The 25820-nt window shown below is 42.4% G+C and overlaps 1 protein-coding gene and 11 non-coding genes across 12 annotated transcripts in view; all 12 read right to left on the reverse strand.

Moving 5' to 3' along the window:
* The window catches only part of LOC140370980 (cyclin-K-like), a 143814-nt gene that overhangs the window by 8075 nt on the left and 109919 nt on the right, over nt 1-25820 (reverse strand). The gene's annotated exons all lie outside the window — the stretch shown is intronic.
* trnam-cau (transfer RNA methionine (anticodon CAU)) lies at nt 1151-1223 on the reverse strand. Its single transcript has one exon. It is a non-coding gene; the product is annotated as a tRNA-Met (tRNA).
* trnam-cau (transfer RNA methionine (anticodon CAU)) lies at nt 3261-3333 on the reverse strand. Its single transcript has one exon. It is a non-coding gene; the product is annotated as a tRNA-Met (tRNA).
* On the reverse strand, nt 5371-5443 carry trnam-cau (transfer RNA methionine (anticodon CAU)). Its single transcript has one exon. It is a non-coding gene; the product is annotated as a tRNA-Met (tRNA).
* trnam-cau (transfer RNA methionine (anticodon CAU)) lies at nt 7481-7553 on the reverse strand. Its single transcript has one exon. It is a non-coding gene; the product is annotated as a tRNA-Met (tRNA).
* On the reverse strand, nt 11706-11778 carry trnam-cau (transfer RNA methionine (anticodon CAU)). Its single transcript has one exon. It is a non-coding gene; the product is annotated as a tRNA-Met (tRNA).
* Nucleotides 13817-13889, reverse strand: trnam-cau (transfer RNA methionine (anticodon CAU)). Its single transcript has one exon. It is a non-coding gene; the product is annotated as a tRNA-Met (tRNA).
* trnam-cau (transfer RNA methionine (anticodon CAU)) lies at nt 15928-16000 on the reverse strand. The gene has a single exon. It is a non-coding gene; the product is annotated as a tRNA-Met (tRNA).
* Nucleotides 18038-18110, reverse strand: trnam-cau (transfer RNA methionine (anticodon CAU)). The gene has a single exon. It is a non-coding gene; the product is annotated as a tRNA-Met (tRNA).
* On the reverse strand, nt 20149-20221 carry trnam-cau (transfer RNA methionine (anticodon CAU)). The gene has a single exon. It is a non-coding gene; the product is annotated as a tRNA-Met (tRNA).
* trnam-cau (transfer RNA methionine (anticodon CAU)) lies at nt 22265-22337 on the reverse strand. The gene has a single exon. It is a non-coding gene; the product is annotated as a tRNA-Met (tRNA).
* trnam-cau (transfer RNA methionine (anticodon CAU)) lies at nt 24380-24452 on the reverse strand. The gene has a single exon. It is a non-coding gene; the product is annotated as a tRNA-Met (tRNA).

Genomic DNA, 25820 nt, shown 5'->3' on the forward strand with positions numbered 1-25820 from the left:
TGGATTCACTCTGTCACTGCATCCAACAGATCAGTTTGTGGATGCAAAACAACTTTCTCCAGCTGAACTCAGACAAGACTGAAATAATCGTCTTTGGCCCACAGAAACAAAGAGAAAGTGTTAGCGGTCACCTCCAGAGCCTGGCTCTAAAACCTACGAATCAAGTTAGAAATCTGGGGGTAATAATGGACTCAGACTTGAATTTTAACAGCCACATAAAATCAATAACATCAGCAGCTTTTTACCATATAAAAAACATTGCCAAACAAACCAGATTTGGAGAGACTTATCCATGCGTTTGTCTCCAGTAGATTAGACTGTAACAGCTGCTCACTGGCCTCTCCAAACGAGCTGTAAAACAGCTGCAGTACATCCAGAACGGTGCTGCTCGGGTCCTGACTAGAACCAGGAAGTACCATCACATTATTCCTGTTCTCAGGTCTCTGCACTGGCTCCTGTGGCTCAGAGAATAGACTATAAAGCAGCTCTGCAAACAAGGTTATTTTTTGTTGTTTTGTTTTTTAAAATGGGTTGTGGGCCGGATTAAATCACTTGGCGGGCCTGATTTGGCCCGCAGGCCTCATGTTGAATAGCCCTGATGTAAACGTTACACAAATCACGATCAGTTCCTTTAATTGCTGTGAAAAAACAATAATATTGAAGACCATTTTAGCAGAATAATAAACCCTTTTGAACCGTGTTTAAAATAATCAAAAGATACAGCATTAGGATCATAAAGAGTCACAGATATGTCATTACTGTTCTATCTTCTGCCGCGTAAACGTTTCAAAACTGACGAAAAAATACTCCATAAATTTACCCACGATAACTAATGAACCCAAAAGACATGATGTATATTTCAAGTCAAGAAAATACAATTTACAGCGATATTTCATTCCTGAAATGTATGTATTTCCAAAACGTATTTGTAAAGGCCTAAACCAGGGTTGCCAGATCACAAAAAATAAGTAAATAAAACCAACAATTACTTACAAATGACAATAATCACAGTTTTAACATATAAATTATCGGTGACAGCCTGTGTTTCAATCATTACTGGCCCTGATATTGTGAAACGGACTCAAAATCACCACTTTTATGACAGAAAGTGCCAGAACGTGGGTAAAGATCAGCTCAGTAGCAAAAATAGTGCCCCGTGTGAGGCTCGAACTCACGACCTTCAGATTATGAGACTGACGCGCTGCCTACTGCGCCAACGAGGCCTGGAAAAGGGATTACTACACAGCAGTTCCGGAATGCAGGTTTTCCATAGTTTTGGCCGGGTCGCGACTTATACTTATATTTATACTTACATAGATAAGTATCAACTCACTTTGCACCAGTAACTGACAAAACTGTCCAGGAGATCATCACCAGTCTGAGTTCATCTACATGCTGCCTCGATGTGTTACCCACCAGATTTCTAAAGTCTGTGCTGAACAGTTTGTTAGCACCACTCACTCACATAGTCAACATGTCGCTTCAATCTGGAACATTCCCAATGTCTTTGAAAACTGCGGTCATAAAGCCTCTCCTAAAGAAGAGCAGTCTTGATGCCGCAGTACTGAGTAATTACCGGCCCATCTCCAAGCTGCCATTTTGGGGCAAAGTCCTTGAAAAGGTTGTTTACAACCACTCACATATTTCCTCTTAATAGACAACTCATTTGATGTTTTTCAGTCAGGTTTTAGACCTCATCGCAGCACTGAGACTGCTCTTGTCAAGGTGACAAATGACATCCGCCTGAACACTGACACGGGCAAAGCCTCAGTCTTAATTCTGTTAGATCTGAGTGCTGCTTTTGACACTGTCGATCATGGGATCCTCTTACAGAGACTAGAGGACTGGGTGGGCATCACTGGCACTGCCCTAAACTGGTTAAGGTCCTATCTGGAAGACAGGAAGTACTTTGTTGAAATTGGTAGCTGTGTCTCAGACCACATGACCCTGACCTGTGGAGTGCCCCAAGGGTCAGTCCTGGGTCCCCTTCTGTTCAACCTCTACATGCTGCCGTTAGGTCAGTTGATACGCAGTGAAAATGTGTCCCATCACAATTATGCAGACCACACTCAGATCTATGTTTCACTGTCGGCAGGTGAATAGGGACCAGTGGATTCACTCTGTCACTGCATCCAACAGATCAGTTTGTGGATGCAAAACAACTTTCTCCAGCTGAACTCAGACAAGACTGAAATAATCGTCTTTGGCCCACAGAAACAAAGAGAAAGTGTTAGCGGTCACCTCCAGAGCCTGGCTCTAAAACCTACGAATCAAGTTAGAAATCTGGGGGTAATAATGGACTCAGACTTGAATTTTAACAGCCACATCAAATCAATAACATCAGCAGCTTTTTACCATATAAAAAACATTGCCAAACAAACCAGATTTGGAGAGACTTATCCATGCGTTTGTCTCCAGTAGATTAGACTGTAACAGCTGCTCACTGGCCTCTCCAAACGAGCTGTAAAACAGCTGCAGTACATCCAGAACGGTGCTGCTCGGGTCCTGACTAGAACCAGGAAGTACCATCACACTATTCCTGTTCTCAGGTCTCTGCACTGGCTCCTGTGGCTCAGAGAATAGACTATAAAGCAGCTCTGCAAACAAGGTTATTTTTTGTTGTTTTGTTTTTTAAAATGGGTTGTGGGCCGGATTAAATCACTTGGCGGGCCTGATTTGGCCCGCAGGCCTCATGTTGAATAGCCCTGATGTAAACGTTAAACAAATCACGATCAGTTCCTTTAATTGCTGTGAAAAAACAATAATATTGAAGACCATTTTAGCAGAATAATAAACCCTTTTGAACCGTGTTTAAAATAATCAAAAGATACAGCATTAGGATCATAAAGAGTCACAGATATGTCATTACTGTTCTATCTTCTGCCGCGTAAACGTTTCAAAACTGACGAAAAAATACTCCATAAATTTACCCACGATAACTAATGAACCCAAAAGACATGATGTATATTTCAAGTCAAGAAAATACAATTTACAGCGATATTTCATTCCTGAAATGTATGTATTTCCAAAACGTATTTGTAAAGGCCTAAACCAGGGTTGCCAGATCACAAAAAATAAGTAAATAAAACCAACAATTACTTACAAATGACAATAATCACAGTTTTAACATATAAATTATCGGTGACAGCCTGTGTTTCAATCATTACTGGCCCTGATATTGTGAAACGGACTCAAAATCACCACTTTTATGACAGAAAGTGCCAGAACGTGGGTAAAGATCAGCTCAGTAGCAAAAATAGTGCCCCGTGTGAGACTCGAACTCACGACCTTCAGATTATGAGACTGACGCGCTGCCTACTGCGCCAACGAGGCCTGGAAAAGGGATTACTAACACAGCAGTTCGGGAATGCAGGTTTTCCATAGTTTTGGCCGGGTCGCGACTTATACTTATATTTATACTTACATAGATAAGTATCAACTCACTTTGCACCAGTAACTGACAAAACTGTCCAGGAGATCATCACCAGTCTGAGTTCATCTACATGCTGCCTCGATGTGTTACCCACCAGATTTCTAAAGTCTGTGCTGAACAGTTTGTTAGCACCACTCACTCACATAGTCAACATGTCGCTTCAATCTGGAACATTCCCAATGTCTTTGAAAACTGCGGTCATAAAGCCTCTCCTAAAGAAGAGCAGTCTTGATGCCGCAGTACTGAGTAATTACCGGCCCATCTCCAAGCTGCCATTTTGGGGCAAAGTCCTTGAAAAGGTTGTTTACAACCACTCACATATTTCCTCTTAATAGACAACTCATTTGATGTTTTTCAGTCAGGTTTTAGACCTCATCGCAGCACTGAGACCGCTCTTGTCAAGGTGACAAATGACATCCGCCTGAACACTGACATGGGCAATGCCTCAGTCTTAATTCTGTTAGATCTGAGTGCTGCTTTTGACACTGTCGATCATGGGATCCTCTTACAGAGACTAGAGGACTGGGTGGGCATCACTGGCACTGCCCTAAACTGGTTAAGGTCCTATCTGGAAGACAGGAAGTACTTTGTTGAAATTGGTAGCTGTGTCTCAGACCACATGACCCTGACCTGTGGAGTGCCCCAAGGGTCAGTCCTGGGTCCCCTTCTGTTCAACCTCTACATGCTGCCGTTAGGTCAGTTGATACGCAGTGAAAATGTGTCCCATCACAATTATGCAGACCACACTCAGATCTATGTTTCACTGTCGGCAGGTGAATAGGGACCAGTGGATTCACTCTGTCACTGCATCCAACAGATCAGTTTGTGGATGCAAAACAACTTTCTCCAGCTGAACTCAGACAAGACTGAAATAATCGTCTTTGGCCCACAGAAACAAAGAGAAAGTGTTAGCGGTCACCTCCAGAGCCTGGCTCTAAAACCTACGAATCAAGTTAGAAATCTGGGGGTAATAATGGACTCAGACTTGAATTTTAACAGCCACATAAAATCAATAACATCAGCAGCTTTTTACCATATAAAAAACATTGCCAAACAAACCAGATTTGGAGAGACTTATCCATGCGTTTGTCTCCAGTAGATTAGACTGTAACAGCTGCTCACTGGCCTCTCCAAACGAGCTGTAAAACAGCTGCAGTACATCCAGAACGGTGCTGCTCGGGTCCTGACTGGAACCAGGAAGTACCATCACATTATTCCTGTTCTCAGGTCTCTGCACTGGCTCCTGTGGCTCAGAGAATAGACTATAAAGCAGCTCTGCAAACAAGGTTATTTTTTGTTGTTTTGTTTTTTAAAATGGGTTGTGGGCCGGATTAAATCACTTGGCGGGCCTGATTTGGCCCGCAGGCCTCATGTTGAATAGCCCTGATGTAAACGTTACACAAATCACGATCAGTTCCTTTAATTGCTGTGAAAAAACAATAATATTGAAGACCATTTTAGCAGAATAATAAACCCTTTTGAACCGTGTTTAAAATAATCAAAAGATACAGCATTAGGATCATAAAGAGTCACAGATATGTCATTACTGTTCTATCTTCTGCCGCGTAAACGTTTCAAAACTGACGAAAAAATACTCCATAAATTTACCCACGATAACTAATGAACCCAAAAGACATGATGTATATTTCAAGTCAAGAAAATACAATTTACAGCGATATTTCATTCCTGAAATGTATGTATTTCCAAAACGTATTTGTAAAGGCCTAAACCAGGGTTGCCAGATCACAAAAAATAAGTAAATAAAACCAACAATTACTTACAAATGACAATAATCACAGTTTTAACATATAAATTATCGGTGACAGCCTGTGTTTCAATCATTACTGGCCCTGATATTGTGAAACGGACTCAAATCACCACTTTTATGACAGAAAGTGCCAGAACGTGGGTAAAGATCAGCTCAGTAGCAAAAATAGTGCCCCGTGTGAGGCTCGAACTCGCGACCTTCAGATTATGAGACTGACGCGCTGCCTACTGCGCCAACGAGGCCTGGAAAAGGGATTACTACACAGCAGTTCCGGAATGCAGGTTTTCCATAGTTTTGGCCGGGTCGCGACTTATACTTATATTTATACTTACATAGATAAGTATCAACTCACTTTGCACCAGTAACTGACAAAACTGTCCAGGAGATCATCACCAGTCTGAGTTCATCTACATGCTGCCTCGATGTGTTACCCACCAGATTTCTAAAGTCTGTGCTGAACAGTTTGTTAGCACCACTCACTCACATAGTCAACATGTCGCTTCAATCTGGAACATTCCCAATGTCTTTGAAAACTGCGGTCATAAAGCCTCTCCTAAAGAAGAGCAGTCTTGATGCCGCAGTACTGAGTAATTACCGGCCCATCTCCAAGCTGCCGTTTTGGGGCAAAGTCCTTGAAAAGGTTGTTTACAACCACTCACATATTTCCTCTTAATAGACAACTCATTTGATGTTTTTCAGTCAGGTTTTAGACCTCATCGCAGCACTGAGACTGCTCTTGTCAAGGTGACAAATGACATCCGCCTGAACACTGACACGGGCAAAGCCTCAGTCTTAATTCTGTTAGATCTGAGTGCTGCTTTTGACACTGTCGATCATGGGATCCTCTTACAGAGACTAGAGGACTGGGTGGGCATCACTGGCACTGCCCTAAACTGGTTAAGGTCCTATCTGGAAGACAGGAAGTACTTTGTTGAAATTGGTAGCTGTGTCTCAGACCACATGACCCTGACCTGTGGAGTGCCCCAAGGGTCAGTCCTGGGTCCCCTTCTGTTCAACCTCTACATGCTGCCGTTAGGTCAGTTGATACGCAGTGAAAATGTGTCCCATCACAATTATGCAGACCACACTCAGATCTATGTTTCACTGTCGGCAGGTGAATAGGGACCAGTGGATTCACTCTGTCACTGCATCCAACAGATCAGTTTGTGGATGCAAAACAACTTTCTCCAGCTGAACTCAGACAAGACTGAAATAATCGTCTTTGGCCCACAGAAACAAAGAGAAAGTGTTAGCGGTCACCTCCAGAGCCTGGCTCTAAAACCTACAAATCAAGTTAGAAATCTGGGGGTAATAATGGACTCAGACTTGAATTTTAACAGCCACATAAAATCAATAACATCAGCAGCTTTTTACCATATAAAAAACATTGCCAAACAAACCAGATTTGGAGAGACTTATCCATGCGTTTGTCTCCAGTAGATTAGACTGTAACAGCTGCTCACTGGCCTCTCCAAACGAGCTGTAAAACAGCTGCAGTACATCCAGAACGGTGCTGCTCGGGTCCTGACTAGAACCAGGAAGTACCATCACATTATTCCTGTTCTCAGGTCTCTGCACTGGCTCCTGTGGCTCAGAGAATAGACTATAAAGCAGCTCTGCAAACAAGGTTATTTTTTGTTGTTTTGTTTTTTAAAATGGGTTGTGGGCCGGATTAAATCACTTGGCGGGCCTGATTTGGCCCGCAGGCCTCATGTTGAATAGCCCTGATGTAAACGTTACACAAATCACGATCAGTTCCTTTAATTGCTGTGAAAAAACAATAATATTGAAGACCATTTTAGCAGAATAATAAACCCTTTTGAACCGTGTTTAAAATAATCAAAAGATACAGCATTAGGATCATAAAGAGTCACAGATATGTCATTACTGTTCTATCTTCTGCCGCGTAAACGTTTCAAAACTGACGAAAAAATACTCCATAAATTTACCCACGATAACTAATGAACCCAAAAGACATGATGTATATTTCAAGTCAAGAAAATACAATTTACAGCGATATTTCATTCCTGAAATGTATGTATTTCCAAAACGTATTTGTAAAGGCCTAAACCAGGGTTGCCAGATCACAAAAAATAAGTAAATAAAACCAACAATTACTTACAAATGACAATAATCACAGTTTTAACATATAAATTATCGGTGACAGCCTGTGTTTCAATCATTACTGGCCCTGATATTGTGAAACGGACTCAAAATCACCACTTTTATGACAGAAAGTGCCAGAACGTGGGTAAAGATCAGCTCAGTAGCAAAAATAGTGCCCCGTGTGAGGCTCGAACTCACGACCTTCAGATTATGAGACTGACGCGCTGCCTACTGCGCCAACGAGGCCTGGAAAAGGGATTACTACACAGCAGTTCCGGAATGCAGGTTTTCCATAGTTTTGGCCGGGTCGCGACTTATACTTATATTTATACTTACATAGATAAGTATCAACTCACTTTGCACCAGTAACTGACAAAACTGTCCAGGAGATCATCACCAGTCTGAGTTCATCTACATGCTGCCTCGATGTGTTACCCACCAGATTTCTAAAGTCTGTGCTGAACAGTTTGTTAGCACCACTCACTCACATAGTCAACATGTCGCTTCAATCTGGAACATTCCCAATGTCTTTGAAAACTGCGGTCATAAAGCCTCTCCTAAAGAAGAGCAGTCTTGATGCCGCAGTACTGAGTAATTACCGGCCCATCTCCAAGCTGCCATTTTGGGGCAAAGTCCTTGAAAAGGTTGTTTACAACCACTCACATATTTCCTCTTAATAGACAACTCATTTGATGTTTTTCAGTCAGGTTTTAGACCTCATCGCAGCACTGAGACTGCTCTTGTCAAGGTGACAAATGACATCCGCCTGAACACTGACACGGGCAAAGCCTCAGTCTTAATTCTGTTAGATCTGAGTGCTGCTTTTGACACTGTCGATCATGGGATCCTCTTACAGAGACTAGAGGACTGGGTGGGCATCACTGGCACTGCCCTAAACTGGTTAAGGTCCTATCTGGAAGACAGGAAGTACTTTGTTGAAATTGGTAGCTGTGTCTCAGACCACATGACCCTGACCTGTGGAGTGCCCCAAGGGTCAGTCCTGGGTCCCCTTCTGTTCAACCTCTACATGCTGCCGTTAGGTCAGTTGATACGCAGTGAAAATGTGTCCCATCACAATTATGCAGACCACACTCAGATCTATGTTTCACTGTCGGCAGGTGAATAGGGACCAGTGGATTCACTCTGTCACTGCATCCAACAGATCAGTTTGTGGATGCAAAACAACTTTCTCCAGCTGAACTCAGACAAGACTGAAATAATCGTCTTTGGCCCACAGAAACAAAGAGAAAGTGTTAGCGGTCACCTCCAGAGCCTGGCTCTAAAACCTACGAATCAAGTTAGAAATCTGGGGGTAATAATGGACTCAGACTTGAATTTTAACAGCCACATAAAATCAATAACATCAGCAGCTTTTTACCATATAAAAAACATTGCCAAACAAACCAGATTTGGAGAGACTTATCCATGCGTTTGTCTCCAGTAGATTAGACTGTAACAGCTGCTCACTGGCCTCTCCAAACGAGCTGTAAAACAGCTGCAGTACATCCAGAACGGTGCTGCTCGGGTCCTGACTAGAACCAGGAAGTACCATCACATTATTCCTGTTCTCAGGTCTCTGCACTGGCTCCTGTGGCTCAGAGAATAGACTATAAAGCAGCTCTGCAAACAAGGTTATTTTTTGTTGTTTTGTTTTTTAAAATGGGTTGTGGGCCGGATTAAATCACTTGGCGGGCCTGATTTGGCCCGCAGGCCTCATGTTGAATAGCCCTGATGTAAACGTTAAACAAATCACGATCAGTTCCTTTAATTGCTGTGAAAAAACAATAATATTGAAGACCATTTTAGCAGAATAATAAACCCTTTTGAACCGTGTTTAAAATAATCAAAAGATACAGCATTAGGATCATAAAGAGTCACAGATATGTCATTACTGTTCTATCTTCTGCCGCGTAAACGTTTCAAAACTGACGAAAAAATACTCCATAAATTTACCCACGATAACTAATGAACCCAAAAGACATGATGTATATTTCAAGTCAAGAAAATACAATTTACAGCGATATTTCATTCCTGAAACGTATGTATTTCCAAAACGTATTTGTAAAGGCCTAAACCAGGGTTGCCAGATGTCAAAAAATAAGTCAATAAAACCAACAATTACTTACAAATGACAATAATCACAGTTTTAACATATAAATTATTGGTGACAGCCTGTGTTTCAATCATTACTGGCCCTGATATTGTGAAACGGACTAAAAATCACCACTTTTATGACAGAAAGTGCCAGAACGTGGGTAAAGATCAGCTCAGTAGCAAAACTCGTGCCCCGTGTGAGGCTCGAACTCACTACCTTCAGATTATGGGACTGACCCGTTGCCTACTGCGCCAACGAGGCCCGGACCAACAAGGGATTACTAACACAGCAGTTCCGGAATGCAGGTTTTCCATAGTTTTGGCCGGGTCGCGACTTATACTTATATTTATACTTACATAGATAAGTATCAACTCACTTTTCACCAGTAACTGACAAAACTGTCCAGGAGATCATCACCAGTCTGAGTTCATCTACATGCTGCCTCGATGTGTTACCCACCAGATTTCTAAAGTCTGTGCTGAACAGTTTGTTAGCACCACTCACTCACATAGTCAACATGTCGCTTCAATCTGGAACATTCCCAATGTCTTTGAAAACTGCGGTCATAAAGCCTCTCCTAAAGAAGAGCAGTCTTGATGCCGCAGTACTGAGTAATTACCGGCCCATCTCCAAGCTGCCATTTTGGGGCAAAGTCCTTGAAAAGGTTGTTTACAACCACTCACATATTTCCTCTTAATAGACAACTCATTTGATGTTTTTCAGTCAGGTTTTAGACCTCATCGCAGCACTGAGACTGCTCTTGTCAAGGTGACAAATGACATCCGCCTGAACACTGACACGGGCAAAGCCTCAGTCTTAATTCTGTTAGATCTGAGTGCTGCTTTTGACACTGTCGATCATGGGATCCTCTTACAGAGACTAGAGGACTGGGTGGGCATCACTGGCACTGCCCTAAACTGGTTAAGGTCCTATCTGGAAGACAGGAAGTACTTTGTTGAAATTGGTAGCTGTGTCTCAGACCACATGACCCTGACCTGTGGAGTGCCCCAAGGGTCAGTCCTGGGTCCCCTTCTGTTCAACCTCTACATGCTGCCGTTAGGTCAGTTGATACGCAGTGAAAATGTGTCCCATCACAATTATGCAGACCACACTCAGATCTATGTTTCACTGTCGGCAGGTGAATAGGGACCAGTGGATTCACTCTGTCACTGCATCCAACAGATCAGTTTGTGGATGCAAAACAACTTTCTCCAGCTGAACTCAGACAAGACTGAAATAATCGTCTTTGGCCCACAGAAACAAAGAGAAAGTGTTAGCGGTCACCTCCAGAGCCTGGCTCTAAAACCTACGAATCAAGTTAGAAATCTGGGGGTAATAATGGACTCAGACTTGAATTTTAACAGCCACATAAAATCAATAACATCAGCAGCTTTTTACCATATAAAAAACATTGCCAAACAAACCAGATTTGGAGAGACTTATCCATGCGTTTGTCTCCAGTAGATTAGACTGTAACAGCTGCTCACTGGCCTCTCCAAACGAGCTGTAAAACAGCTGCAGTACATCCAGAACGGTGCTGCTCGGGTCCTGACTAGAACCAGGAAGTACCATCACATTATTCCTGTTCTCAGGTCTCTGCACTGGCTCCTGTGGCTCAGAGAATAGACTATAAAGCAGCTCTGCAAACAAGGTTATTTTTTGTTGTTTTGTTTTTTAAAATGGGTTGTGGGCCGGATTAAATCACTTGGCGGGCCTGATTTGGCCCGCAGGCCTCATGTTGAATAGCCCTGATGTAAACGTTAAACAAATCACGATCAGTTCCTTTAATTGCTGTGAAAAAACAATAATATTGAAGACCATTTTAGCAGAATAATAAACCCTTTTGAACCGTGTTTAAAATAATCAAAAGATACAGCATTAGGATCATAAAGAGTCACAGATATGTCATTACTGTTCTATCTTCTGCCGCGTAAACGTTTCAAAACTGACGAAAAAATACTCCATAAATTTACCCACGATAACTAATGAACCCAAAAGACATGATGTATATTTCAAGTCAAGAAAATACAATTTACAGCGATATTTCATTCCTGAAATGTATGTATTTCCAAAACGTATTTGTAAAGGCCTAAACCAGGGTTGCCAGATCACAAAAAATAAGTAAATAAAACCAACAATTACTTACAAATGACAATAATCACAGTTTTAACATATAAATTATCGGTGACAGCCTGTGTTTCAATCATTACTGGCCCTGATATTGTGAAACGGACTCAAAATCACCACTTTTATGACAGAAAGTGCCAGAACGTGGGTAAAGATCAGCTCAGTAGCAAAAATAGTGCCCCGTGTGAGGCTCGAACTCACGACCTTCAGATTATGAGACTGACGCGCTGCCTACTGCGCCAACGAGGCCTGGAAAAGGGATTACTAACACAGCAGTTCGGGAATGCAGGTTTTCCATAGTTTTGGCCGGGTCGCGACTTATACTTATATTTATACTTACATAGATAAGTATCAACTCACTTTGCACCAGTAACTGACAAAACTGTCCAGGAGATCATCACCAGTCTGAGTTCATCTACATGCTGCCTCGATGTGTTACCCACCAGATTTCTAAAGTCTGTGCTGAACAGTTTGTTAGCACCACTCACTCACATAGTCAACATGTCGCTTCAATCTGGAACATTCCCAATGTCTTTGAAAACTGCGGTCATAAAGCCTCTCCTAAAGAAGAGCAGTCTTGATGCCGCAGTACTGAGTAATTACCGGCCCATCTCCAAGCTGCCATTTTGGGGCAAAGTCCTTGAAAAGGTTGTTTACAACCACTCACATATTTCCTCTTAATAGACAACTCATTTGATGTTTTTCAGTCAGGTTTTAGACCTCATCGCAGCACTGAGACTGCTCTTGTCAAGGTGACAAATGACATCCGCCTGAACACTGACACGGGCAAAGCCTCAGTCTTAATTCTGTTAGATCTGAGTGCTGCTTTTGACACTGTCGATCATGGGATCCTCTTACAGAGACTAGAGGACTGGGTGGGCATCACTGGCACTGCCCTAAACTGGTTAAGGTCCTATCTGGAAGACAGGAAGTACTTTGTTGAAATTGGTAGCTGTGTCTCAGACCACATGACCCTGACCTGTGGAGTGCCCCAAGGGTCAGTCCTGGGTCCCCTTCTGTTCAACCTCTACATGCTGCCGTTAGGTCAGTTGATACGCAGTGAAAATGTGTCCCATCACAATTATGCAGACCACACTCAGATCTATGTTTCACTGTCGGCAGGTGAATAGGGACCAGTGGATTCACTCTGTCACTGCATCCAACAGATCAGTTTGTGGATGCAAAACAACTTTCTCCAGCTGAACTCAGACAAGACTGAAATAATCGTCTTTGGCCCACAGAAACAAAGAGAAAGTGTTAGCGGTCACCTCCAGAGCCTGGCTCTAAAACCTACGAATCAAGTTAGAAATCTGGGGGTAATAATGGACTCAGACTTGAATTTTAACAGCCACATAAAATCAATAACATCAGCAGCTTTTTACCATATAAAAAACATTGCCAAACAAACCAGATTTGGAGAGACTTATCCATGCGTTTGTCTCCAGTAGATTAGACTGTAACAGCTGCTCACTGGCCTCTCCAAACGAGCTGTAAAACAGCTGCAGTACATCCAGAACGGTGCTGCTCGGGTCCTGACTAGAACCAGGAAGTACCATCACATTATTCCTGTTCTCAGGTCTCTGCACTGGCTCCTGTGGCTCAGAGAATAGACTATAAAGCAGCTCTGCAAACAAGGTTATTTTTTGTTGTTTTGTTTTTTAAAATGGGTTGTGGGCCGGATTAAATCACTTGGCGGGCCTGATTTGGCCCGCAGGCCTCATGTTGAATAGCCCTGATGTAAACGTTACACAAATCACGATCAGTTCCTTTAATTGCTGTGAAAAAACAATAATATTGAAGACCATTTTAGCAGAATAATAAACCCTTTTGAACCGTGTTTAAAATAATCAAAAGATACAGCATTAGGATCATAAAGAGTCACAGATATGTCATTACTGTTCTATCTTCTGCCGCGTAAACGTTTCAAAACTGACGAAAAAATACTCCATAAATTTACCCACGATAACTAATGAACCCAAAAGACATGATGTATATTTCAAGTCAAGAAAATACAATTTACAGCGATATTTCATTCCTGAAATGTATGTATTTCCAAAACGTATTTGTAAAGGCCTAAACCAGGGTTGCCAGATCACAAAAAATAAGTAAATAAAACCAACAATTACTTACAAATGACAATAATCACAGTTTTAACATATAAATTATCGGTGACAGCCTGTGTTTCAATCATTACTGGCCCTGATATTGTGAAACGGACTCAAAATCACCACTTTTATGACAGAAAGTGCCAGAACGTGGGTAAAGATCAGCTCAGTAGCAAAAATAGTGCCCCGTGTGAGGCTCGAACTCACGACCTTCAGATTATGAGACTGACGCGCTGCCTACTGCGCCAACGAGGCCTGGAAAAGGGATTACTAACACAGCAGTTCGGGAATGCAGGTTTTCCATAGTTTTGGCCGGGTCGCGACTTATACTTATATTTATACTTACATAGATAAGTATCAACTCACTTTGCACCAGTAACTGACAAAACTGTCCAGGAGATCATCACCAGTCTGAGTTCATCTACATGCTGCCTCGATGTGTTACCCACCAGATTTCTAAAGTCTGTGCTGAACAGTTTGTTAGCACCACTCACTCACATAGTCAACATGTCGCTTCAATCTGGAACATTCCCAATGTCTTTGAAAACTGCGGTCATAAAGCCTCTCCTAAAGAAGAGCAGTCTTGATGCCGCAGTACTGAGTAATTACCGGCCCATCTCCAAGCTGCCATTTTGGGGCAAAGTCCTTGAAAAGGTTGTTTACAACCACTCACATATTTCCTCTTAATAGACAACTCATTTGATGTTTTTCAGTCAGGTTTTAGACCTCATCGCAGCACTGAGACTGCTCTTGTCAAGGTGACAAATGACATCCGCCTGAACACTGACACGGGCAAAGCCTCAGTCTTAATTCTGTTAGATCTGAGTGCTGCTTTTGACACTGTCGATCATGGGATCCTCTTACAGAGACTAGAGGACTGGGTGGGCATCACTGGCACTGCCCTAAACTGGTTAAGGTCCTATCTGGAAGACAGGAAGTACTTTGTTGAAATTGGTAGCTGTGTCTCAGACCACATGACCCTGACCTGTGGAGTGCCCCAAGGGTCAGTCCTGGGTCCCCTTCTGTTCAACCTCTACATGCTGCCGTTAGGTCAGTTGATACGCAGTGAAAATGTGTCCCATCACAATTATGCAGACCACACTCAGATCTATGTTTCACTGTCGGCAGGTGAATAGGGACCAGTGGATTCACTCTGTCACTGCATCCAACAGATCAGTTTGTGGATGCAAAACAACTTTCTCCAGCTGAACTCAGACAAGACTGAAATAATCGTCTTTGGCCCACAGAAACAAAGAGAAAGTGTTAGCGGTCACCTCCAGAGCCTGGCTCTAAAACCTACGAATCAAGTTAGAAATCTGGGGGTAATAATGGACTCAGACTTGAATTTTAACAGCCACATAAAATCAATAACATCAGCAGCTTTTTACCATATAAAAAACATTGCCAAACAAACCAGATTTGGAGAGACTTATCCATGCGTTTGTCTCCAGTAGATTAGACTGTAACAGCTGCTCACTGGCCTCTCCAAACGAGCTGTAAAACAGCTGCAGTACATCCAGAACGGTGCTGCTCGGGTCCTGACTAGAACCAGGAAGTACCATCACATTATTCCTGTTCTCAGGTCTCTGCACTGGCTCCTGTGGCTCAGAGAATAGACTATAAAGCAGCTCTGCAAACAAGGTTATTTTTTGTTGTTTTGTTTTTTAAAATGGGTTGTGGGCCGGATTAAATCACTTGGCGGGCCTGATTTGGCCCGCAGGCCTCATGTTGAATAGCCCTGATGTAAACGTTACACAAATCACGATCAGTTCCTTTAATTGCTGTGAAAAAACAATAATATTGAAGACCATTTTAGCAGAATAATAAACCCTTTTGAACCGTGTTTAAAATAATCAAAAGATACAGCATTAGGATCATAAAGAGTCACAGATATGTCATTACTGTTCTATCTTCTGCCGCGTAAACGTTTCAAAACTGACGAAAAAATACTCCATAAATTTACCCACGATAACTAATGAACCCAAAAGACATGATGTATATTTCAAGTCAAGAAAATACAATTTACAGCGATATTTCATTCCTGAAATGTATGTATTTCCAAAACGTATTTGTAAAGGCCTAAACCAGGGTTGCCAGATCACAAAAAATAAGTAAATAAAACCAACAATTACTTACAAATGACAATAATCACAGTTTTAACATATAAATTATCGGTGACAGCCTGTGTTTCAATCATTACTGGCCCTGATATTGTGAAACGGACTCAAAATCACCACTTTTATGACAGAAAGTGCCAGAACGTGGGTAAAGATCAGCTCAGTAGCAAAAATAGTGCCCCGTGTGAGGCTCGAACTCACGACCTTCAGATTATGAGACTGACGCGCTGCCTACTGCGCCAACTAGCCTGGAAAAGGGATTACTAACACAGCAGTTCCGGAATGCAGGTTTTCCATAGTTTTGGCCGGGTCGCGACTTATACTTATATTTATACTTACATAGATAAGTATCAACTCACTTTGCACCAGTAACTGACAAAACTGTCCAGGAGATCATCACCAGTCTGAGTTCATCTACATGCTGCCTCGATGTGTTACCCACCAGATTTCTAAAGTCTGTGCTGAACAGTTTGTTAGCACCACTCACTCACATAGTCAACATGTCGCTTCAATCTGGAACATTCCCAATGTCTTTGAAAACTGCGGTCATAAAGCCTCTCCTAAAGAAGAGCAGTCTTGATGCCGCAGTACTGAGTAATTACCGGCCCATCTCCAAGCTGCCATTTTGGGGCAAAGTCCTTGAAAAGGTTGTTTACAACCACTCACATATTTCCTCTTAATAGACAACTCATTTGATGTTTTTCAGTCAGGTTTTAGACCTCATCGCAGCACTGAGACTGCTCTTGTCAAGGTGACAAATGACATCCGCCTGAACACTGACACGGGCAAAGCCTCAGTCTTAATTCTGTTAGATCTGAGTGCTGCTTTTGACACTGTCGATCATGGGATCCTCTTACAGAGACTAGAGGACTGGGTGGGCATCACTGGCACTGCCCTAAACTGGTTAAGGTCCTATCTGGAAGACAGGAAGTACTTTGTTGAAATTGGTAGCTGTGTCTCAGACCACATGACCCTGACCTGTGGAGTGCCCCAAGGGTCAGTCCTGGGTCCCCTTCTGTTCAACCTCTACATGCTGCCGTTAGGTCAGTTGATACGCAGTGAAAATGTGTCCCATCACAATTATGCAGACCACACTCAGATCTATGTTTCACTGTCGGCAGGTGAATAGGGACCAGTGGATTCACTCTGTCACTGCATCCAACAGATCAGTTTGTGGATGCAAAACAACTTTCTCCAGCTGAACTCAGACAAGACTGAAATAATCGTCTTTGGCCCACAGAAACAAAGAGAAAGTGTTAGCGGTCACCTCCAGAGCCTGGCTCTAAAACCTACGAATCAAGTTAGAAATCTGGGGGTAATAATGGACTCAGACTTGAATTTTAACAGCCACATAAAATCAATAACATCAGCAGCTTTTTACCATATAAAAAACATTGCCAAACAAACCAGATTTGGAGAGACTTATCCATGCGTTTGTCTCCAGTAGATTAGACTGTAACAGCTGCTCACTGGCCTCTCCAAACGAGCTGTAAAACAGCTGCAGTACATCCAGAACGGTGCTGCTCGGGTCCTGACTAGAACCAGGAAGTACCATCACATTATTCCTGTTCTCAGGTCTCTGCACTGGCTCCTGTGGCTCAGAGAATAGACTATAAAGCAGCTCTGCAAACAAGGTTATTTTTTGTTGTTTTGTTTTTTAAAATGGGTTGTGGGCCGGATTAAATCACTTGGCGGGCCTGATTTGGCCCGCAGGCCTCATGTTGAATAGCCCTGATGTAAACGTTACACAAATCACGATCAGTTCCTTTAATTGCTGTGAAAAAACAATAATATTGAAGACCATTTTAGCAGAATAATAAACCCTTTTGAACCGTGTTTAAAATAATCAAAAGATACAGCATTAGGATCATAAAGAGTCACAGATATGTCATTACTGTTCTATCTTCTGCCGCGTAAACGTTTCAAAACTGACGAAAAAATACTCCATAAATTTACCCACGATAACTAATGAACCCAAAAGACATGATGTATATTTCAAGTCAAGAAAATACAATTTACAGCGATATTTCATTCCTGAAATGTATGTATTTCCAAAACGTATTTGTAAAGGCCTAAACCAGGGTTGCCAGATCACAAAAAATAAGTAAATAAAACCAACAATTACTTACAAATGACAATAATCACAGTTTTAACATATAAATTATCGGTGACAGCCTGTGTTTCAATCATTACTGGCCCTGATATTGTGAAACGGACTCAAAATCACCACTTTTATGACAGAAAGTGCCAGAACGTGGGTAAAGATCAGCTCAGTAGCAAAAATAGTGCCCCGTGTGAGGCTCGAACTCACGACCTTCAGATTATGAGACTGACGCGCTGCCTACTGCGCCAACGAGGCCTGGAAAAGGGATTACTAACACAGCAGTTCGGGAATGCAGGTTTTCCATAGTTTTGGCCGGGTCGCGACTTATACTTATATTTATACTTACATAGATAAGTATCAACTCACTTTGCACCAGTAACTGACAAAACTGTCCAGGAGATCATCACCAGTCTGAGTTCATCTACATGCTGCCTCGATGTGTTACCCACCAGATTTCTAAAGTCTGTGCTGAACAGTTTGTTAGCACCACTCACTCACATAGTCAACATGTCGCTTCAATCTGGAACATTCCCAATGTCTTTGAAAACTGCGGTCATAAAGCCTCTCCTAAAGAAGAGCAGTCTTGATGCCGCAGTACTGAGTAATTACCGGCCCATCTCCAAGCTGCCATTTTGGGGCAAAGTCCTTGAAAAGGTTGTTTACAACCACTCACATATTTCCTCTTAATAGACAACTCATTTGATGTTTTTCAGTCAGGTTTTAGACCTCATCGCAGCACTGAGACTGCTCTTGTCAAGGTGACAAATGACATCCGCCTGAACACTGACACGGGCAAAGCCTCAGTCTTAATTCTGTTAGATCTGAGTGCTGCTTTTGACACTGTCGATCATGGGATCCTCTTACAGAGACTAGAGGACTGGGTGGGCATCACTGGCACTGCCCTAAACTGGTTAAGGTCCTATCTGGAAGACAGGAAGTACTTTGTTGAAATTGGTAGCTGTGTCTCAGACCACATGACCCTGACCTGTGGAGTGCCCCAAGGGTCAGTCCTGGGTCCCCTTCTGTTCAACCTCTACATGCTGCCGTTAGGTCAGTTGATACGCAGTGAAAATGTGTCCCATCACAATTATGCAGACCACACTCAGATCTATGTTTCACTGTCGGCAGGTGAATAGGGACCAGTGGATTCACTCTGTCACTGCATCCAACAGATCAGTTTGTGGATGCAAAACAACTTTCTCCAGCTGAACTCAGACAAGACTGAAATAATCGTCTTTGGCCCACAGAAACAAAGAGAAAGTGTTAGCGGTCACCTCCAGAGCCTGGCTCTAAAACCTACGAATCAAGTTAGAAATCTGGGGGTAATAATGGACTCAGACTTGAATTTTAACAGCCACATAAAATCAATAACATCAGCAGCTTTTTACCATATAAAAAACATTGCCAAACAAACCAGATTTGGAGAGACTTATCCATGCGTTTGTCTCCAGTAGATTAGACTGTAACAGCTGCTCACTGGCCTCTCCAAACGAGCTGTAAAACAGCTGCAGTACATCCAGAACGGTGCTGCTCGGGTCCTGACTAGAACCAGGAAGTACCATCACATTATTCCTGTTCTCAGGTCTCTGCACTGGCTCCTGTGGCTCAGAGAATAGACTATAAAGCAGCTCTGCAAACAAGGTTATTTTTTGTTGTTTTGTTTTTTAAAATGGGTTGTGGGCCGGATTAAATCACTTGGCGGGCCTGATTTGGCCCGCAGGCCTCATGTTGAATAGCCCTGATGTAAACGTTACACAAATCACGATCAGTTCCTTTAATTGCTGTGAAAAAACAATAATATTGAAGACCATTTTAGCAGAATAATAAACCCTTTTGAACCGTGTTTAAAATAATCAAAAGATACAGCATTAGGATCATAAAGAGTCACAGATATGTCATTACTGTTCTATCTTCTGCCGCGTAAACGTTTCAAAACTGACGAAAAAATACTCCATAAATTTACCCACGATAACTAATGAACCCAAAAGACATGATGTATATTTCAAGTCAAGAAAATACAATTTACAGCGATATTTCATTCCTGAAATGTATGTATTTCCAAAACGTATTTGTAAAGGCCTAAACCAGGGTTGCCAGATCACAAAAAATAAGTAAATAAAACCAACAATTACTTACAAATGACAATAATCACAGTTTTAACATATAAATTATCGGTGACAGCCTGTGTTTCAATCATTACTGGCCCTGATATTGTGAAACGGACTCAAAATCACCACTTTTATGACAGAAAGTGCCAGAACGTGGGTAAAGATCAGCTCAGTAGCAAAAATAGTGCCCCGTGTGAGGCTCGAACTCACGACCTTCAGATTATGAGACTGACGCGCTGCCTACTGCGCCAACGAGGCCTGGACCAACAAGGTATTACTGACAGAGCAGTTCCTGAATGCAGGTTTTTCATAGTTTTGGCCGGGTCGTGACTTATACTTATATTTATACTTACATAAATAAGTATCAACTCACTTTGCACCAGTAACTGACAAAACTGTCCAGGAGATCATCACCAGTCTGAGTTCATCTACATGCTGCCTCGATGTGTTACCCACCAGATTTCTAAAGTCTGTGCTGAAGAGTTTGTTAGCACCACTCACTCACATAGTCAACATGTCGCTTCAATCTGGAACATTCCCAATGTCTTTGAAAACTGCGGTCATAAAGCCTCTCCTAAAGAAGAGCAGTCTTGATGCCGCAGTACTGAGTAATTACCGGCCCATCTCCAATCTGCCATTTTGGGGCAAAGTCCTTGAAAAGGTTGTTTACAACCACTCACAGATTTCCTCTTAATAGACAACTCATTTGATGTTTTTTCAGTCAGGTTTTAGACCTCATCGCAGCACTGAGACTGCTCTTGTCAAGGTGACAAATGACATCCGCCTGAACACTGACACGGGCAAAGCCTTGGTCTTAATTCTGTTAGATCTGAGTGCTGCTTTTGACACTGTCGATCATGGGATCCTCTTACAGAGACTAGAGGACTGGGTGGGCATCACTGGTACTGCCCTAAACTGGTTAAGGTCCTATCTGGAAGACAGGAAGTACTTTGTTGAAATTGGTAGCTGTGTCTCAGACCACATGACCCTGACCTGTGGAGTGCCCCAAGGATCAGTCCTGGGTCCCCTTCTGTTCAACCTCTACATGCTGCCGTTAGGTCAGTTGATACGCAGTGAAAATGTGTCCCATCACAATTATGCAGACCACACTCAGATCTATGTTTCACTGTCGGCAGGTGAATAGGGACCAGTGGATTCACTCTGTCACTGCATCCAACAGATCAATTTGTGGATGCAAAACAACTTTCTCCAGCTGAACTCAGACAAGACTGAAATAATCGTCTTTGGCCCACAGAAACAAAGAGAAAGTGTTAGCGGTCACCTCCAGAGTCTGGCTCTAAAACCTACGAATCAAGTTAGAAATCTGGGGGTAATAATGGACTCAGACTTGAATTTTAACAGCCACATCAAATCAATAACATCAGCAGCTTTTTACCATATAAAAAACATTGCCAAACAAACCAGATTTGGAGAGACTTATCCATGCGTTTGTCTCCAGTAGATTAGACTGTAACAGCTGCTCACTGGCCTCTCCAAACGAGCTGTAAAACAGCTGCAGTACATCCAGAACGGTGCTGCTCGGGTCCTGACTAGAACCAGGAAGTACCATCACACTATTCCTGTTCTCAGGTCTCTGCACTGGCTCCTGTGGCTCAGAGAATAGACTATAAAGCAGCTCTGCAAACAAGGTTATTTTTTGTTGTTTTGTTTTTTAAAATGGGTTGTGGGCCGGATTAAATCACTTGGCGGGCCTGATTTGGCCCGCAGGCCTCATGTTGAATAGCCCTGATGTAAACGTTAAACAAATCACGATCAGTTCCTTTAATTGCTGTGAAAAAACAATAATATTGAAGACCATTTTAGCAGAATAATAAACCCTTTTGAACCGTGTTTAAAATAATCAAAAGATACAGCATTAGGATCATAAAGAGTCACAGATATGTCATTACTGTTCTATCTTCTGCCGCGTAAACGTTTCAAAACTGACGAAAAAATACTCCATAAATTTACCCACGATAACTAATGAACCCAAAAGACATGATGTATATTTCAAGTCAAGAAAATACAATTTACAGCGATATTTCATTCCTGAAATGTATGTATTTCCAAAACGTATTTGTAAAGGCCTAAACCAGGGTTGCCAGATCACAAAAAATAAGTAAATAAAACCAACAATTACTTACAAATGACAATAATCACAGTTTTAACACATAAATTATTGGTGACAGCCTGTGTTTCAATCATTACTGGGCCTGATATTGTGAAACGGACTAAAAATCACCACTTTTATGACAGAAAGTGCCAGAACGTGGGTAAAGATCAGCTCAGTAGCAAAACTCGTGCCCCGTGTGAGGTTTGAACTCACGACCTTCAGATTATGAGACTGACGCGCTGCCTACTGCGCCAACGAGGCCTGGACCAACAAGGTATTACTAACAGAGCAGTTCCTGAATGCAGGTTTTTCATAGTTTTGGCCGGGTCGTGACTTATACTTATATTTATACTTACATAAATAAGTATCAACTCACTTTGCACCAGTAACTGACAAAACTGTCCAGGAGATCATCACCAGTCTGAGTTCATCTACATGCTGCCTCGATGTGTTACCCACCAGATTTCTAAAGTCTGTGCTGAAGAGTTTGTTAGCACCACTCACTCACATAGTCAACATGTCGCTTCAATCTGGAACATTCCCAATGTCTTTGAAAACTGCGGTCATAAAGCCTCTCCTAAAGAAGAGCAGTCTTGATGCCGCAGTACTGAGTAATTACCGGCCCATCTCCAATCTAACATTTTGGGGCAAAGTCCTTGAAAAGGTTGTTTACAACCACTCACAGATTTCCTCTTAATAGACAACTCATTTGATGTTTTTCAGTCAGGTTTTAGACCTCATCGCAGCACTGAGACTGCTCTTGTCAAGGTGACAAATGACATCCGCCTGAACACAGACACGGGCAAAGCCTCAGTCTTAATTCTGTTAGATCTGAGTGCTGCTTTTGACACTGTCGATCATGGGATCCTCTTACAGAGACTAGAGGACTGGGTGGGCATCACTGGCACTGCCCTAAACTGGTTAAGGTCCTCTCTGGAAGACAGGAAGTACTTTGTTGAAATTGGTAGCTGTGTCTCAGACCACATGACCCTGACCTGTGGAGTGCCCCAAGGGTCAGTCCTGGGTCCCCTTCTGTTCAAGCTCTACATGCTGCCGTTAGGTCAGTTGATACGCAGTGAAAATGTGTCCCATCACAATTATGCAGACCACACTCAGATCTATGTTTCACTGTCGGCAGGTGAATAGGGACCAGTGGATTCACTCTGTCACTGCATCCAACAGATCAGTTTGTGGATGCAAAACAACTTTCTCCAGCTGAACTCAGACAAGACTGAAATAATCGTCTTTGGCCCACAGAAACAAAGAGAAAGTGTTAGCGGTCACCTCCAGAGTCTGGCTCTAAAACCTACGAATCAAGTTAGAAATCTGGGGGTAATAATGGACTCAGACTTGAATTTTAACAGCCACATAAAATCAATAACATCAGCAGCTTTTTACCATATAAAAAACATTGCCAAACAAAACAGATTTGGAGAGACTTATCCATGCGTTTGTCTCCAGTAGATTAGACTGTAACAGCTGCTCACTGGCCTCTCCAAACGAGCTGTAAAACAGCTGCAGTACATCCAGAACGGTGCTGCTCGGGTCCTGACTAGAACCAGGAAGTACCATCACACTATTCCTGTTCTCAGGTCTCTGCACTGGCTCCTGTGGCTCAGAGAATAGACTATAAAGCAGCTCTGCAAACAAGGTTATTTTTTGTTGTTTTGTTTTTTAAAATGGGTTGTGGGCCGGATTAAATCACTTGGCGGGCCTGATTTGGCCCGCAGGCCTCATGTTGAATAGCCCTGATGTAAACGTTAAACAAATCACGATCAGTTCCTTTAATTGCTGTGAAAAAACAATAATATTGAAGACCATTTTAGCAGAATAATAAACCCTTTTGAACCGTGTTTAAAATAATCAAAAGATAAAGCATTAGGATCATAAAGAGTCACAGATATGTCATTACTGTTCTATCTTCTGCCGCGTAAACGTTTCAAAACTGACGAAAAAATACTCCATAAATTTACCCACGATAACTAATGAACCCAAAAGACATGATGTATATTTCAAGTCAAGAAAATACAATTTACAGCGATATTTCATTCCTGAAATGTATGTATTTCCAAAACGTATTTGTAAAGGCCTAAACCAGGGTTGCCAGATCACAAAAAATAAGTAAATAAAACCAACAATTACTTACAAATGACAATAATCACAGTTTTAACATATAAATTATCGGTGACAGCCTGTGTTTCAATCATTACTGGCCCTGATATTGTGAAACGGACTCAAAATCACCACTTTTATGACAGAAAGTGCCAGAACGTGGGTAAAGATCAGCTCAGTAGCAAAAATCGTGCCCCGTGTGAGGCTCGAACTCACGACCTTCAGATTATGAGACTGACGCGCTGCCTACTGCGCCAACGAGGCCTGGAAAAGGAATTACTAACACAGCAGTTCCGGAATGCAGGTTTTTCATAGTTTTGGCCGGGTCGCGACTTATACTTATATTTATACTTACATAGATAAGTATCAACTCACTTTGCACCAGTAACTGACAAAACTGTCCAGGAGATCATCACCAGTCTGAGTTCATCTACATGCTGCCTCGATGTGTTACCCACCAGATTTCTAAAGTCTGTGCTGAAGAGTTTGTTAGCACCACTCACTCACATAGTCAACATGTCGCTTCAATCTGGAACATTCCCAATGTCTTTGAAAACTGCGGTCATAAAGCCTCTCCTAAAGAAGAGCAGTCTTGATGCCGCAGTACTGAGTAATTACCGGCCCATCTCCAATCTAACATTTTGGGGCAAAGTCCTTGAAAAGGTTGTTTACAACCACTCACAGATTTCCTCTTAATAGACAACTCATTTGATGTTTTTCAGTCAGGTTTTAGACCTCATCGCAGCACTGAGACTGCTCTTGTCAAGGTGACAAATGACATCCGCCTGAACACTGACACGGGCAAAACCTCAGTCTTAATTCTGTTAGATCTGAGTGCTGCTTTTGACACTGTCGATCAAGGGATCCTCTTACAGAGACTAGAGGACTGGGTGGGCATCACTGGCACTGCCCTAAACTGGTTAAGGTCCTATCTGGAAGACAGGAAGTACTTTGTTGAAATTGGTAGCTGTGTCTCAGACCACATGACCCTGACCTGTGGAGTGCCCCAAGGGTCAGTCCTGGGTCCCCTTCTGTTCAACCTCTACATGCTGCCGTTAGGTCAGTTGATACGCAGTGAAAATGTGTCCCATCACAATTATGCAGACCACACTCAGATCTATGTTTCACTGTCGGCAGGTGAATAGGGACCAGTGGATTCACTCTGTCACTGCATCCAACAGATCAGTTTGTGGATGCAAAACAACTTTCTCCAGCTGAACTCAGACAAGACTGAAATAATCGTCTTTGGCCCACAGAAACAAAGAGAAAGTGTTAGCGGTCACCTCCAGAGTCTGGCTCTAAAACCTACGAATCAAGTTAGAAATCTGGGGGTAATAATGGACTCAGACTTGAATTTAACAGCCACATCAAATCAATAACATCAGCAGCTTTTTACCATATAAAAAACATTGCCAAACAAACCAGATTTGGAGAGACTTATCCATGCGTTTGTCTCCAGTAGATTAGACTGTAACAGCTGCTCACTGGCCTCTCCAAACGAGCTGTAAAACAGCTGCAGTACATCCAGAACGGTGCTGCTCGGGTCCTGACTAGAACCAGGAAGTACCATCACATTATTCCTGTTCTTAGGTCTCTGCACTGGCTCCTGTGGCTCAGAGAATAGACTATAAA

This window comes from Eucyclogobius newberryi, unplaced genomic scaffold (assembly GCF_026437365.1).
Source record: "Eucyclogobius newberryi isolate DKJ021-1_F unplaced genomic scaffold, fEucNew1.0.hap1 SCAF_21, whole genome shotgun sequence".
NCBI lineage: Eukaryota > Metazoa > Chordata > Actinopteri > Gobiiformes > Gobiidae > Eucyclogobius > Eucyclogobius newberryi.